A 14,612-nucleotide genomic window follows, 5' to 3' on the forward strand; every position below is an offset into this window, starting at 1 on the left:
AGCATTGTAATTACAGATTATTTACCATCAGGCACTGACACAGTTGAGATGTTTCCAGTATATGCCACTGACACAGTGGGGAGATTTTTACAGCAAGTGACCTAGATCTACATATATACAGTACATATCAAATACAATATTGATAAAATGTAATCTGTATTAGTGCCTTTTACAAAAACAAAGGTATAAATAAGACATGCATGTATTATGGATGAAATAAAGCACCACTGATGCCTCCAGGACAAATTGTAGTGTTTATCTCTGAATAATAATAAGACAACAAAGGTAAATAGGATAGTGAGTTACACAGATAAAGTACAGTCTTAAAATAAAGATCAGTGGAAAATCTCTAAAAAATGATGTAAGAGAAACCTAGGCAGGGATTTCAGTGAGGAGGCTGGAGCAGGGACTATAAAATCTCTTACAACAAGCTCAATAAGTGAGGATCAGACAGGAGGAGGAGGAGGAGACAGGAATACACCAAACAGACGTAAACTTTCAACTTTCAATCAGCTGAATTTGTTTCAAGGTAGGCAAGAGAGGGATAGAAAATGTGCCACATGATCTTCTAGTCTTTTTAACAACATGTTGATGAAACTTTATTGATATGTTGTAATTTAAACATATTATGTAAGATGCTGTAGTATTTGTTGTTGTTTTGGTCAAGTTAACATGTGTGTTATTAAATGGGGTGGGGGGGAGTACCAAGGTGTGAGACAACTAAATAAAACTCGGTAAGTAAGAAGAAATATGTTTTTACAATGTTAGTTATTAATGATAAATGATTAAATATTATTTATGGCGTTAACTGGAATTTAACTTAAAAGTTATATTACTTGGAAATAATTTGTGATTTTTATTTTGGATTACATATTCTGCTCTATAATCTTTATAAACAATGCTGGTGATTACAACTTCTCTTGGTTTTTGTTTAAAGCAGATTGGATTGTCGATATACTGTATGCTTTCTCTTGTTTTTAAACCCTTCATAATAGAACAAACACAGTACATTCTAAATACTGTACAGTATAAATGCAGGAGTGCAGAAGTATTAGCATTTGTAGGAATAGATTCATTCTGGTGCTGTATCTCTGTGTGAGAGGCTGAAATCTGTTTCTGGGGACTCACACAGGTATCATTTGTGGATCTCCATATTTGGTAGGTAGTGAGATCTAAATATTATAAAAGCAAATCTAATATAGCAACATTCTTCATCGATTACCAAAAAACCATGGTTTACATGACATGACTCTGATGAGCTAGACATGCTTCCCTTTGTCTTCTCTACATAATTATGCTAAGTATGTATCTATGTGAATTTATATAATGTCTATATAAGTACTGTATCCTGTTTTCTATTTTATCCCCTTGTACGGTGCTACAGAACCCTAGTACTGCCTTAGAAATAAAATACAATAATAAAAATATGTGGCTGTCTGGATTTAATAAACGTGAAAATTGTGCTTTATCATGCATTATCTTGCGCTGTCTAAACAAAGTTCATTTAAAAAATGTATTAAAAACAATATAAAAATAGAAATTATAATTGCATTCTTAAACATTTGTATTTTTTAATCCATAATTATAATTTTATTACAAATAGCAAACAAAATTAATATCTTATGTATACTGTCCGTCTTTTTTAAAATATTTTCCTAGCACTTGAAAAGCAGTTTAAATCAAAGCACCGTAAATCACAATTTCGACCATAAAACAATAATGAGGCATTAAAATGTTTAGATAGATAGATAGATCTAAATGTGCCGTAAAGTACTGTACTATAGCAAAACTCGCAAAAATCACGTCTGTGATTTTATGAACATTATTTTAATTTCAATAGTAGTAAGGGCAAAACAACAACTTGTATGCAATTAAGACTGTATACTTTATTTTTACTTTATAGTTCTATTTTTCATTCATCTTCAAAATGTAATTGCAGGAAATTGATAGATGTAACATAATCTACATTTACATACAGTACTTACACAACAATATACTGTAAGGCAAATCATAGTAGATATTTCTTGTAAATAAATACAGCAGCATATACAGTATAGAGTTACCTAATGATACTAAATATTTTGATAGTAACTATAACTAGGTAAGAATTGTCTCTAACAAAAGTCCAGAAAATTATGTTGCTAATTATTGTATTGATATGTATATTGTATATTTAGTTGTTTAGTGTTTAGGACAGGTACTAATGGGTCTACTATAGCAGTCTAATTAAATAGATGATAAAATCCAATAGGTTATACAGCTGTAAAATACGTCATAGTAAACAATGCAAACTGGTAACAAATGAATAGTATGATGCAATAAAATCATGAAATACCAGTAAAACACTTGCTACCTCTGTACAAAATGTATTGTTTAGACTCATAAGCTTATTTGGGACTTAAAACTGAAAATGTAAATTGAAAATGATTAACTAATGGAATAAACTGGTGAGAAATTGCTTTCCAACATGTGCGTATGGTAACTATATGTATGTTATTTAAAGAAAAATTAGTTGCATAAGAACAACTTTAAAATTATACATATCAAATTATTATTTATAAAGCCCTGTGTATCATCTGATAGATACTGCAGTTCATGACCTTAGATTACATCTTTACAAATTGCTGAATATAAATTAAGTACCGTAAAATGCTTTAAACTGTATCCAATTATTTAGGTGCATGTAAACTGTTCTGAAGTAGCTAGATAAATGCGTATTTCCAATCATATGTACTTGAGCAGCATTTAAAAATGTGCTAATAAATTTCAGAAGGAAATAGAATGAAAAGCTAATTACTGTTCCCACAGTGAACATTTCTGTCTATCAAACTCCTGGTAATGCTGGTAACACTGTTTAACTTTTGTTTTTCATCAAATTCTGCCATGGAATTTAATTGTTAAAATTATACAGCAATTCAGATATTTTTTTTTACATTTTCAAACAGGCCTTTCACCCTTCAGATCATGAGCTACTCTAACTTTTGGAAAACAACAGAATTTAATACGTACATATTCTTGCCTGAACAAGATAATATGTTGATCTTGAAAATAAAATTATGATACATTTCAGTACCGTATTCTACCCATCCAGTATCTTCCATAATACTATATATTTTGTCTGAGAACTTAAAAATTGACTCTACACAAGTTACATGGCACTAATTCTTTACTAATTATATATTATGGAATATGCTGCGCTATATAAGAAACTGTTAATAAATAAATAAATAATAAATTATACCACAGTTGTTACAATAATTTATCAAACAAGCAGCAAAGGAAATAGTGTGCTTGTGGTTGCACACAAAAAAACATACCTGAAAATCTGGTGTAACACTGAATTTTTAATAATAACCTCTGCGCTGGTAATATTAAAGGAGAAGGTAGATATGGGCGAAATCACACATTAATCAAACATCTTTAAACATATTTAATATTATAAATTCGTTGACCGGTCTGCAAGATGTTTCAAAACATCACATAATTCTCCATATTCAATGCTATAAATAAAAAACATATAATATAATAAAAGAACAACAGATCTGTTTTGAACAATTAATAATTAATAAGGCTCCGCTCATAAAAGTTGTTAAAGGAGATGGATCTATGCTCTTTAAAAAGTCCAATAAAAAGAAAAAAGGGGGATAATTAATATGTCCACATTAGACTCATATCAGTCGTAGTTGTAACAGAAATCTTCGAAGTATCAAACGGATCGCGGTCATAAGACTTTAACGGTTTTCAATTATATACAATGTCTATTTAGATAGCTCCATATTAGGAATGGTACAGGACGCACAAATGTTAAAAGTGTCTCCCTTTGGGAAATCCAGATGCCCCACTGTGTATGTATTCAGGGGAAAGGGGGAGGGAGGCTTGATCTCCAGCCGGAGACCTAGTGCGGCTGATACTTGTCAGATTCTCCATCAGCCACAACACGTTCTTAGGCTCAACCTCACTGTTACTGTGCATCCAGCAGCGTATTGTGTATCCATCTCTCCAGAGGTACACAATACTGGCAAATGAGTCCAGGATGCAAATTATTCCCACGGAGTCCAAGCTTCTTAGTGCGTATCCATCTCTCCAAAAATATATAATACCCCAGGACACAAATTAATCACATGGGATCCAAACCACTGACGTGTTTCACACCTCAATTGGGGGCTTTATCAAAGTGTACCTGAGAGAACTTAAAAACCTTTACATTTATCATACACGTGATATTAATATAAGTATAAATTCCTGTAAAAAATATCCGTATAAACAGGGAGTTTTGATGTAATTTCTTCAATGTTCAGTAATAAAATATGTGTATTGTAAGGAATATCATACTCCCTACTGTAACATATTACCGTTATTAAAAGTCAGCTAAGAGATCCTTGACCTGCACTTTCTGAAAGTGCCATTAAGTACAATAGCAAAACACACAATTATCACCTGCCTGTTATTTAATGAACAATTTTAATTGTAGTAAGGGCAAAACAAATATTTGTATGTGACTAAGACTGTATATTTTATTTTTACTTTATAGTTCTATTTTTCTATTATGTATTAGTAGTATCTATATTATTATTATTATTATTATTATATGTATATATTCCTGTAAAAATATCGGTATCAACAGAGAGTTCTTATGTAATTTCTTCAATGTTCATTAATAAAATATGGGGTAGCTGCATTAATGCAATAACGTAACACGCGTTAAGTTATCACACCTTTGCATGTTATGCATGTTCACGTTTTTTGTGCAATCCCAGTGCAAAAGATGCGATACAGCATTCTCGCTATAATCTTTTGTGGTGCTACCCGCAATAAGCATAGGTAAAAAAGGGGAAATCTGCTTGTACCCCCCAAAAAAAGCAAAACTGATAAAGGATAACAATATAACAGTGTATTAGTGGCCCCAACAAAAGTTTTTTGGGTCCTTAAAATGTGTGAAATTGCTCTTATATGCATGTTTCTAAAACAGTGAAATAATGATATAGCTAATTGTTTTTGTCAAAATAAATGTTCTTTTTAAATTGGGGATGCATAAAAATGCCTATTTGTATATATTTGACTCATTTAAAGACACTATAGTCATTAAGGAGGTTGTCCCAGGATTCTGAACCAAATCCTGAAATTTTTAGCCAAAAATAGGGATTTTGCACAACTTTTCACCAACTCAGAAGGTTTTGAAAACATTTCATGGCAAATGATATGGAGAATTCCCACCCGCAAAAAGTTGCGATAAATAGGATTGTGTGATAAGTACAAATTTGCATGATAAGCCATTTTTTCGTGGAAAAGCGGCTTATCGTGGGTAATTGAATTCCCCCCTATGTGTCTTGTAAGGAATGTTATATTTTCTACTGTCAAATACTGTATTACAGATATTAAAAGTCATCTCAGAGATCTCTGATTTGTGTAATAGCACTGGAATCGGTATGAAATACCGCAGGCCGCATGGCCGGCGGCTTGATTCCCGTCAGCGGCAGGCCAACATCAGCAGAGCTCAGAGCAGCAGAAGCCCGACAGCGCTGGAAATCCCGATCGTGGATAGGTGAGTATCTACTAACCTCACCTAACCCCCCTAACCCTCTTTAGGGGTGCCTAACCCTAACCTCCCCCCCAAGTGCCTAACCCTAATCCCCCCTCTAAGTGCCTAACCCTAACCACCCCCTTCCCCGCTGCCTAAACCTAAGTCCCCCGGGGCGGTGCCTAACCCTAAGTCCCCCCCGGGGGTGCCTAACCCTAACCCTCCCTCCCGCTAGCCTAACCCTAACCCTCCCAGGGTGTGCCTAACCCTAAGTCCCCCCCGGGAGCCCTAAACCTAACCCTCCCCCCTGCGGCTGTCCGCTCGCGGCACCCGGCATCGCTACGATCGGGGTGCCTGGCACTGGTTTCCCGCCGTCAGGGAATTGCGGGCGTCTACATCTAGACGCCCGGCATTTCACCCTTGCCGGGATATGACAGCCGGGACGCCGGCTGCCGGTATTTAGGTAGTCGGCTTCCCGATTGCTTCCCATAGCACTTGGCCTCTGATCTACTGATACATAGAGATGAGAACACTAATTGCTTTTCATTTTAGAACTGGATGTGTCAAAGAGATGTGACGCTCAGTGGTACAGTCTCAGATGCCTGATTTGGCTTCACCATTCTACGTAATGCCATTCCAATCTGTACTTGTAGACTCTACTATAAGCAGAATTTGTATACTATTGATAAATCTGGCATGACTACATTCTGCTATTTTCTGGATTGGACTAGACCTGGGAACACTTTAAGGCAAATTTCAAATAAATATGTAAGGACTTAACTAGTGTTATGTTTATGTCCCATAATGACTGCTAATGAAAGTGCCTCAATAGCGCAATGGATTATTTTGTATATTAATTAGCTTTACTTTTAGTAATTTTTGTTGCCTAACTGCCTATAAGCAAGCTCCAATTCCAGAAATGCGGCTGCAATAGATACGTGAATGTCAGTGTTACCTAAAATAATTATATGATTATAAGCAGGACGATAAAGTTATGGAAGGCATTTAATGTCCTAGGCTGACTAGATAATGATGACTTCCTATACATTCAGAGAACATACTGTTCTCGGATATCCTAACTTTAAGGTAACACTTAGAAAATACAGGCTTGATGTAAATCCTTTAAATTGGTCTGTCTTATAGCTGAACCTAATACAGCACACTTTGCAGCATTTTCTGCGACTATTAGGATATAATTTTCTGCGACTATTAGGGTATTATTACACATTTATCATTATTAGAGCAAAACAGAAAATATATAACTAGTATTGGCTTATTTCTAGAACAAAATGACAAATAGCTAGTTAAAGTAACCCACAAAATTTAACTCTTTGAGGTTTTATTCATTTTTTCTTAGTTTTTTTCCTGATTTCCAGGCAGGGAAACAAATGTGTTGTGGTCTATTCACCTCACCCTGACTCACTCCTTTACAGTAAATGGAAATATGGTGCGTTCAAACATGGAAGGGACTTTGTAATGTCTTTACATTTCTATTAGAAAATGGTGAGTATTGTAGAAAGGAATTTCTATTTTACTTGTTTTAACAACAGTCATTTACTGTAATACCAATGCTTGCACGGCATTACTTGGCTCTCCCGCATCATGACACCCAGTAGATAATAACAACCTATACTACAGAAAGAAGTCCAAAGATGAGGGTTCTAATGCCCAGACCTCCCCATCCTATCTTCAATAAAAAAAGGCATGCCCTCATTATGATGTTTACTTCCAAAATGGTATTCTTTGTTAGGCCACCGTATTATTCCTACATATTTTGTGCATTTAACAAGTAAAATTACAAAAATTCAAAATACAAAATGACTAATATTGATGTTGGAATTTGACTAGCGCAAAAAAAGACTAAACAGGATCAGCACAAGAGAGAGAAAAGCCTCAGTGGTGAAGGGATTAATATGTTTCATTTTTATTGTGACTTTGTATGGTATTAGAAAAATCACTTATTGTTCAATTTACAGTGGCAGTAATATGTCACTGGGTCAGCTAATTATTGCATTGCTGAGCCAGTCTGTAGGTATATGTACATGTGTGACCTAGAAATACATGACATGGATGCACAGTGTAACTGGAGAGACCCAAACTTGAGCTTACAAGTCCACTTGGTAGAGAACAATATACAGAATTAAATAGCATAAAATATATATAAAACATTCTTGTTACAGCAGGAGATATGGCTTATGATAGAAGAGTTATAATAGTGTTACATTAGTAGAAGTGTCTGATCATAACCTGGACCTAATTAGAGGTTCCAGACACCATAGGTTAAGTAATTTATAGCACCCCCCCCCCCCAACCCCCATCACCATCACTACTATAGCAACATCACTAGGCATTTTAGGAACATATATAATCCTAAGCATCCTAGTAACTGCCATACAATACGCACAGCATCCTAGTGACTATCATGCAATACAGACACCACCCTAGTGACCGCTATACAATACAGTGAGCATCCTCATGACCACCATAACATATAGATTGCATTATATAGTAGTGTGCATTAAAAAGATTATTCTCTACTCAAAATAAGAGAAAATATTACAGACTTGAAAAATAAGTGATATGCGAATAAAGAATTAGAAAACACTGTCATTTTGGCCCAATATTTTTATAATATTTGTAATATAATACAGGGTGTTGCTAAATATAAAGAGTACAAGCAGTAAGAAAGAGTTCCTGTATGGAATCACCCTTTGGGGTACATTTATATTTACTTAGACTGTATTTTATTTTGAGGAAATGAACTATCAACTTTTCCAGCAGGGAAGTTATATTTTACAGTAGAAAGTTGGTAATTATTTAATCTTCTGTTTATATAATTATCAACAAACAGCTTGCAGGGTGCTACTATTAATTTAATATATGTAATAAGTTGTATATTTATTAATTTTATTCAAATGAGAAAATTTTCTCTGCCATGTTAGATAAGCAGACACCTCTATCAGACATCTGACCAAAGAGTACTATGCATCACAATACTGTTTGAGAGTTTATAAACTATAATTAGCCATTATAGTGGCTATGGGATCTATTCATTATAATATGGGATGGCTATGCCTATGCGATCTATTCATATTAAATATCTGGGTCCGAATGGACCCTGATAACATACTAACACGCCACGAGCACAGGAGCAATTCATCAGTGACAGCTGATCCGCAAATCCGAAACTCAGCTGTCTCTGTGAGCGGCTTCACTGCTCTTTTCGGAGCAGTGAATCTTTTCACTTCTTTCGGAGCAGTGAGCTTACGTGACCTATGCTCACAAGAGTCCCGACCTCTGGCGGAAGGAGCCTGGACAGAGGCAGAGGTTTCCGCAAGGATCCATTTTTGTGACCCGGGACTCCTTCCCATAGATGGCGAATGAAGATGGCGCTTGATGAATTCTGTCCCAATACTAGTGTATGGGGACAGCGAGCCATTCCACAAGAGAAAGCTAAGCATGAGATATCTGTGATATCTCCGGCTTTACCTTCTTCATGAACGGCCCGGTAACTTAATATCTTCAATTGCAGGTGAAAATGTTAATTTTCTACAATAATTCAAACTATGTTTTCTCAATAGTGCAGGTAATTCATCAAAAATTTGATGAATTTGTAATTGGTGTTCATTATTACTACCACAAATACATCTGTTTGAGTTACACTTAGCGAGCACAAATGATTCTTTACTCTGTTTTATTGCAATTGTCCATTTTAACAGCCATTTGCTGTTACATATATTCCAGAGAATGGTTACCTATTGTAGATTAATTCACATAACAGCCATTGATCTTCAGTTTTCAGTTCCTCCTGGTTTGTTCTGGGGCAGAGCTTCTCTCACTGAATGGCTGGGACAGGAGGGGACGGTCTTGCTGCAGTTGCAACAGACATTTCAATGCCTGAATGGCAAGACTCAGGCACTCTGAAAAACAAGTGCCTGGAGGCCTCAACAGTGCCTTCGAAGTCACCCAGGCAGGCAGTCTGATCAGCATATTGGTCATAATTGATCTTAATTGATTATTTCTCTGCTTCACAATTCAGACATTATCAATTAAAAGATTTAGCTACAGAAAATAAACATTACCTATGTACCATTTGTTCTTTACCATTATTTAGCATTATGTATCCAATGTCTGTTTCTGCAGAGAATGCCAATGCTTTCTAAATAAATTGTGATTTAAGGCCATATGTAACAGGTTTGAGGTTCTTAAAAGTGCTGAGATTTCAGTGAGTTAGCAGTTAAATTTAAAATGGCAATGTTTATTAAGGCAAAACCAACCTACTTGTGCCTCAATAAACATTTCCACTAACTTGATGAAATCTCAATACCTATTACATTTTCCCTTAGAATTACACATGTGATAAAGAACCCCCTACTTTAAACCATATGAATATTAGACATCACCAACATACTCTGACCCCAGTGAGGCTGTATAATAATAGTATATGGCACTGGTTCCCAAACTGGGTGCTTCGGCACCCTGAGGTGTTGTGGGGCACTTGCAGGGGTGCCAAGGGTTTGTAGTCAAGGGCCGAATCAAGTTGTTTATGGTTTATTTATATGGCACCACAAGGGGTCTACAGCACCATACAAAGTACAACAACAGAAACAGTGTGAGCAAAAACAGGAACAAACATGACTTACAATCAGTGGCGTAACTAGGGTATTTAGAGCCCAGGGCAAATTTGAAAACGGAGCCCCCCCTAGCGCGTGCGGGGAAAAATGGGCGTGGTCACTTAAAAATGGGGCGTGTCAACATGACACACCCCTTTATTTTCACGCTGAACATTCCTATCCATATGCACCTTAACCCCAGTAGTACCCCTTATACAGTACCCCCAGTATGCAGTTGTGGTCCCTCTTCTGCAGGCCCATAGTAGTGCCCCTTATACAGTACCCCCAGTAGTGGCCCCCCAAATGCAGTGCCCCACGTAGTGTTCCCCTTATGCAGTGCCCCCAGTAGCAGTCCCCACAATGCAGTGCGCCCAGTAGCAGTATCCCCTTATGCAGTGCCCTTTATATGGTGCCCCCAGTAGTAATCCCCCCCTATGCAGTGCCCTTTATATAGTGCCCCCAGCAGTAGTCCCCCCCATGCAGTTTTCCCAGTAGTGGTCCCCTTATGCAGGCACCCTGTAGTGATCCCCCCTATCCAGTGCCCCCTGTAGTGGCCCTTCCTATTATTGCCCCCAGTAGTGGTCCCCCGAGTGCAGTGCCTCTAGTAGGCCCCTTTCATAATGCCCCCAGTGGTAGTTCCCCCCCAAGTAGTAGTCCCCAGTAGAGTAGGTGCTCCCAATGGTGCCCCCAGTAGTAGCCACCCCTCCCCCAGTAGAGGTCCCCCCAGTAGTAGCCACCCCTCCCCCAGTAGAGGTCCCCCCAGTAGTAGCCACCCCTCCCCCAGTAGAGGTCCCCCCAGTAGTAGTCACCCCTCTCCCAGTAGAGGTCCCCACGGTAGTAGCCACCCCCTCCCCCATTGTGCAGATAGGTTACAAAAAAAAATATATATATATATATCTATAAAAATATACTTACCTGAATCTCTGCTGCTGGTCCTGATCGCGATGCCGCTCCCGCCCGGGCGGGCGCACTCAGCATTATGGGACAGACGTCATGACGTCAGTCCCATTACCCACTGCAGGAGCCGGACGGAAGTCCGGCTCTTGCAGTGGGTGCTGCAGCAGTCAATGAGAGTCTATCTGACTCTCATTGGCTGCTGTTTAACACACGCATCGCCGCCAGCGCTGGCGGCGATGCGTGTGTTATGCACAGCCTGAGCCCGCCTCCTGGGGGAGGGAACGGGCTCAGGCATGCAGCACAGGACCGGTGCTGGAAGCCTAGCGCCGGTCCTGTGTAAATGTGTAGCGCTGACCGCACTCATTGCAGTCGGCGCTACACTGGCTAACTAGGGCGGGCCGGTACCGTGGCCGGTGGTGCCCCCCCGCGCCGCCGGTCCAACGGCGCCCAGGGCACGAACCCCACCCGCCCTGCCCTAGTTACGCCACTGCTTACAATACAGAACATTGCAGGACAGAACAGTGCAGGACATGGTGGGGCGGGATGCATGACACATCATGCGATGTATTCCGCCGGTCATTGCATGCAAGCCGGCATTGGTAACTCCGATACTCATGACGATCACCACAAAGGACCGCTCTGTTGGTAAGAGCAGCCCTTTGCGATGGAAGGGCTTCCGGGTCTATGACCCAGAAGCCCCTCCAGCATCTTTCTGCGCATGCGCAGATGGATGTATGTGCTGCAAGGGGTGCTGGGAGGGATCCAATTGGATCTCTCTCAGAGCATTCTGTGGAGAGAAGCCCGTAGGCTTCTATGGGTAACACCATCTAGAAGATGGCGTTGCCCACCGCAACCAAGTATGTCTATCCTTAAAACCTGGACTGTTAGTGTGCCTTGAAGGCCGTGGTTGGGAATCCCTGGTGTAAAGACAGTGAGCAAGGAGCATGGGGTAGTGGGTTAGAATGAGAGTTCAAAGGCTTTGATGAATAAGCGTGTTTGAAATTTTGTAGAGAGGTGGAGAGTCTTATAGGGAGAGGAAGAGAGATCCAGAGGTAGTGAGCAATAAGGTCAAAATCTTGGAGGCGAGAATGTGAAGGAGTAATCAGCTGGGAGAAGATGCAGCATTCATGGGTTAAGTGAAGTGGGCGGGCTAGATTGTGAAGGGAGATGAGATCAGCAGTGTAAATAAGAGAGGATTGGGCGAAGACTTTGTAAGTTAGTGTGAATTGAGTTCTGAAAGGGAAGATGAGCCAGCAAAGGGCTTGTAGGAGAGGGTAGCAAGAGGTAATGCGTTTGGAGAGGAAGATGAGCTGGGCAGCAGCTTTGAGGACAGATTGTAGCAGAGACAGGTTTGAGTCAGGGAGGCCAGATAAGAGGTGGGTTGCAGTAGTCCAGTCTGGATATGATCAGTGATTGGGTGACGGACTTAGTTGCCCCCAGGATTAGAAAGGGTTTGATCCTGGACATATTTTTTAGTTGGAAACGGCAGGACTGTGAAAGGTACTGTGAGGGGTACTGGATGTGTTGTTTGAAACAGAGGAAGGAGTCAAGGATGACTCCAAAACAGCGCACTTGCGGGTTAGTGGTGGTGGTGTCTATAGATAAAGAAATTGTGTGAGGTGATTGTTAATGTAATAGGAAAAACCAGTGCTGGTGGCTGCCGTTTATAAAATATATGGACAAACAAGTGCAACCCAGTTCACCACTAAATAACTGAACCCAAGGATGATAGGTAAGCACAGTTTACTTAATTCAGTAATTTTTGCTGAATTTCTCAATAAAACTTTTGACCTAGTGGTGCCGTGAATCAAATGTTGATGCACTAGGGCGCCAGTAATTTAAGAAAGTTTGGGAACCATTGGTCTATTATATAATATATAATGGTTTACAGTAGGAAGTGCATTATTACCTAATGAACACTGAAATAATGTCAATAAAACTGTTTGCACAGATATTAATTAATAAATGTACACAAATATTAGCAAGTAGTTTATTCAGAATTATGTTTCCATTCTGCTGTGACCATATAAAGGCACAATACCATATGCTAAACGTTTTATACACATTATGGTACAATTGTACAATATCCTTATATTTAGCAAGAATTACATATTCCATAATACACACGTTGTTTATTTATTTGGTTGGGGTTGATTTATTTGCCATAGTTAAATATCACACATACATTTCTACATTACATCATAAACACACACATACACAGCACATAACACATACACATATAACCCACACATACAGTATAAGGGGTAAATTTACTAAATTGAGAGTTTTTAGAAGTGAGTTTTAGAAGTGATGTTGCCAATAGCAACCAATCAGATTTTACTTAACATTTAACTAGCATCTTCTAGAAGATAATAGCTACAATCTGATTGGTTGCTATGGGCAACATCACTTTTAAAATTCACTTCTAAAAACTCTCACTTTAGTAAATTTACCCCTAATGGTTAATTCCTGCTTAACATCTGTTTATCAGACTTATTGACATATTGTGGGGTCATAAATGTCAGCAAACATAATAACTACACATATCCACTAAGTAGTATGCAAGTTCAGGTTTACAGCTTATTCGGAAAAGAGGAATTCATGAATTTGGAATATTGTATGTGATAATAACTATAAGAAGTAAATGTTCTGGACACATTTTTTTCTATTTGGCCAAATTTGGTGTGCTCATCTCTAAACATTTTCCAGCATGCAACATTGCACCTTAATTTTGCATATAAAATCATATGGCGTAAAGGTTTTTCACATTTAACATTTTGTACCTAGAGCATCATGTTTTATAGTTAACTTCAAAGTCATCTATAGGACTGCAGGTTTATTGTAATGTTCATGTTTATTGTGCCTCGTTATGGCAGAAATATGTTCACTTGCTTCCTTCCTTGCATCTCTGTTTAAGTTGGACAAGCAACAAAGGCTTGACACATTGTAAACTATGGTTAGAAGCTATTAATATGTCTAGTTCTTAAATAGCAGATAAAATCTAGTATAAATTGCACAGGAGAATAATTCAGATATCAGATGTCTTAAAATGCCAAATTATGATCAGACTTGTAATATTACCCATCAAAATCCAATGTAGTTGGACGAAAGAGAATAGGCTTAACATATATTTACGTACATTTCCGCACAGTATTATGCATATCTTTGCATTTTATATATGTTTTCGCTAAAAAAAAGGTAAATAAATAGGATTAAAAAAATCCTACTAAATAAGGCCAATCTGTCATTACTGAGGCAAAACATTTTAAATGTATTCTTGGTGTGCAATTGTAGTGGTCATATAGGTGTAAATCACCCTGGGATTTGAAGTGAATGATCATTATTATAATGTATGTACAGTATACATCTTACCTAATATTTATTATTTTTTCTTTGCAGAGGTTTGCAAGTTTTTTAACAAATTATATTTTAAGAACACAAATGGTATCCTCACGTACAGTACTGTAAGTTAGTATATTTCACCAAGCCAAGACATTGTTCATTGGTTTATATGTATCACAGAATGAAAAGGATCTCATAACAGTATAGGAGTCAGGAGAGGTCACAAGTTAGGATCTCCCCAA

At 38.1% G+C, this 14,612-nt stretch overlaps 1 protein-coding gene across 1 annotated transcript in view; it reads left to right on the forward strand.

Annotated features, from left to right (window-relative positions):
- Positions 1-452: 452 nt before the first annotated feature.
- OSTN (osteocrin) overlaps positions 453-14,612 on the forward strand; it is a 107,121-nt gene continuing 92,961 nt past the window's right edge. The window contains exon 1 of the mRNA XM_088444727.1: positions 453-529. The gene's annotated coding sequence lies outside the window, so the exon portion shown is untranslated. The remainder of the gene's footprint in view (positions 530-14,612) is intronic.

Source organism: Taudactylus pleione, unplaced genomic scaffold, assembly GCF_031769625.1.
Source record: "Taudactylus pleione unplaced genomic scaffold, aTauple2 ptg000372l, whole genome shotgun sequence".
NCBI lineage: Eukaryota > Metazoa > Chordata > Amphibia > Anura > Myobatrachidae > Taudactylus > Taudactylus pleione.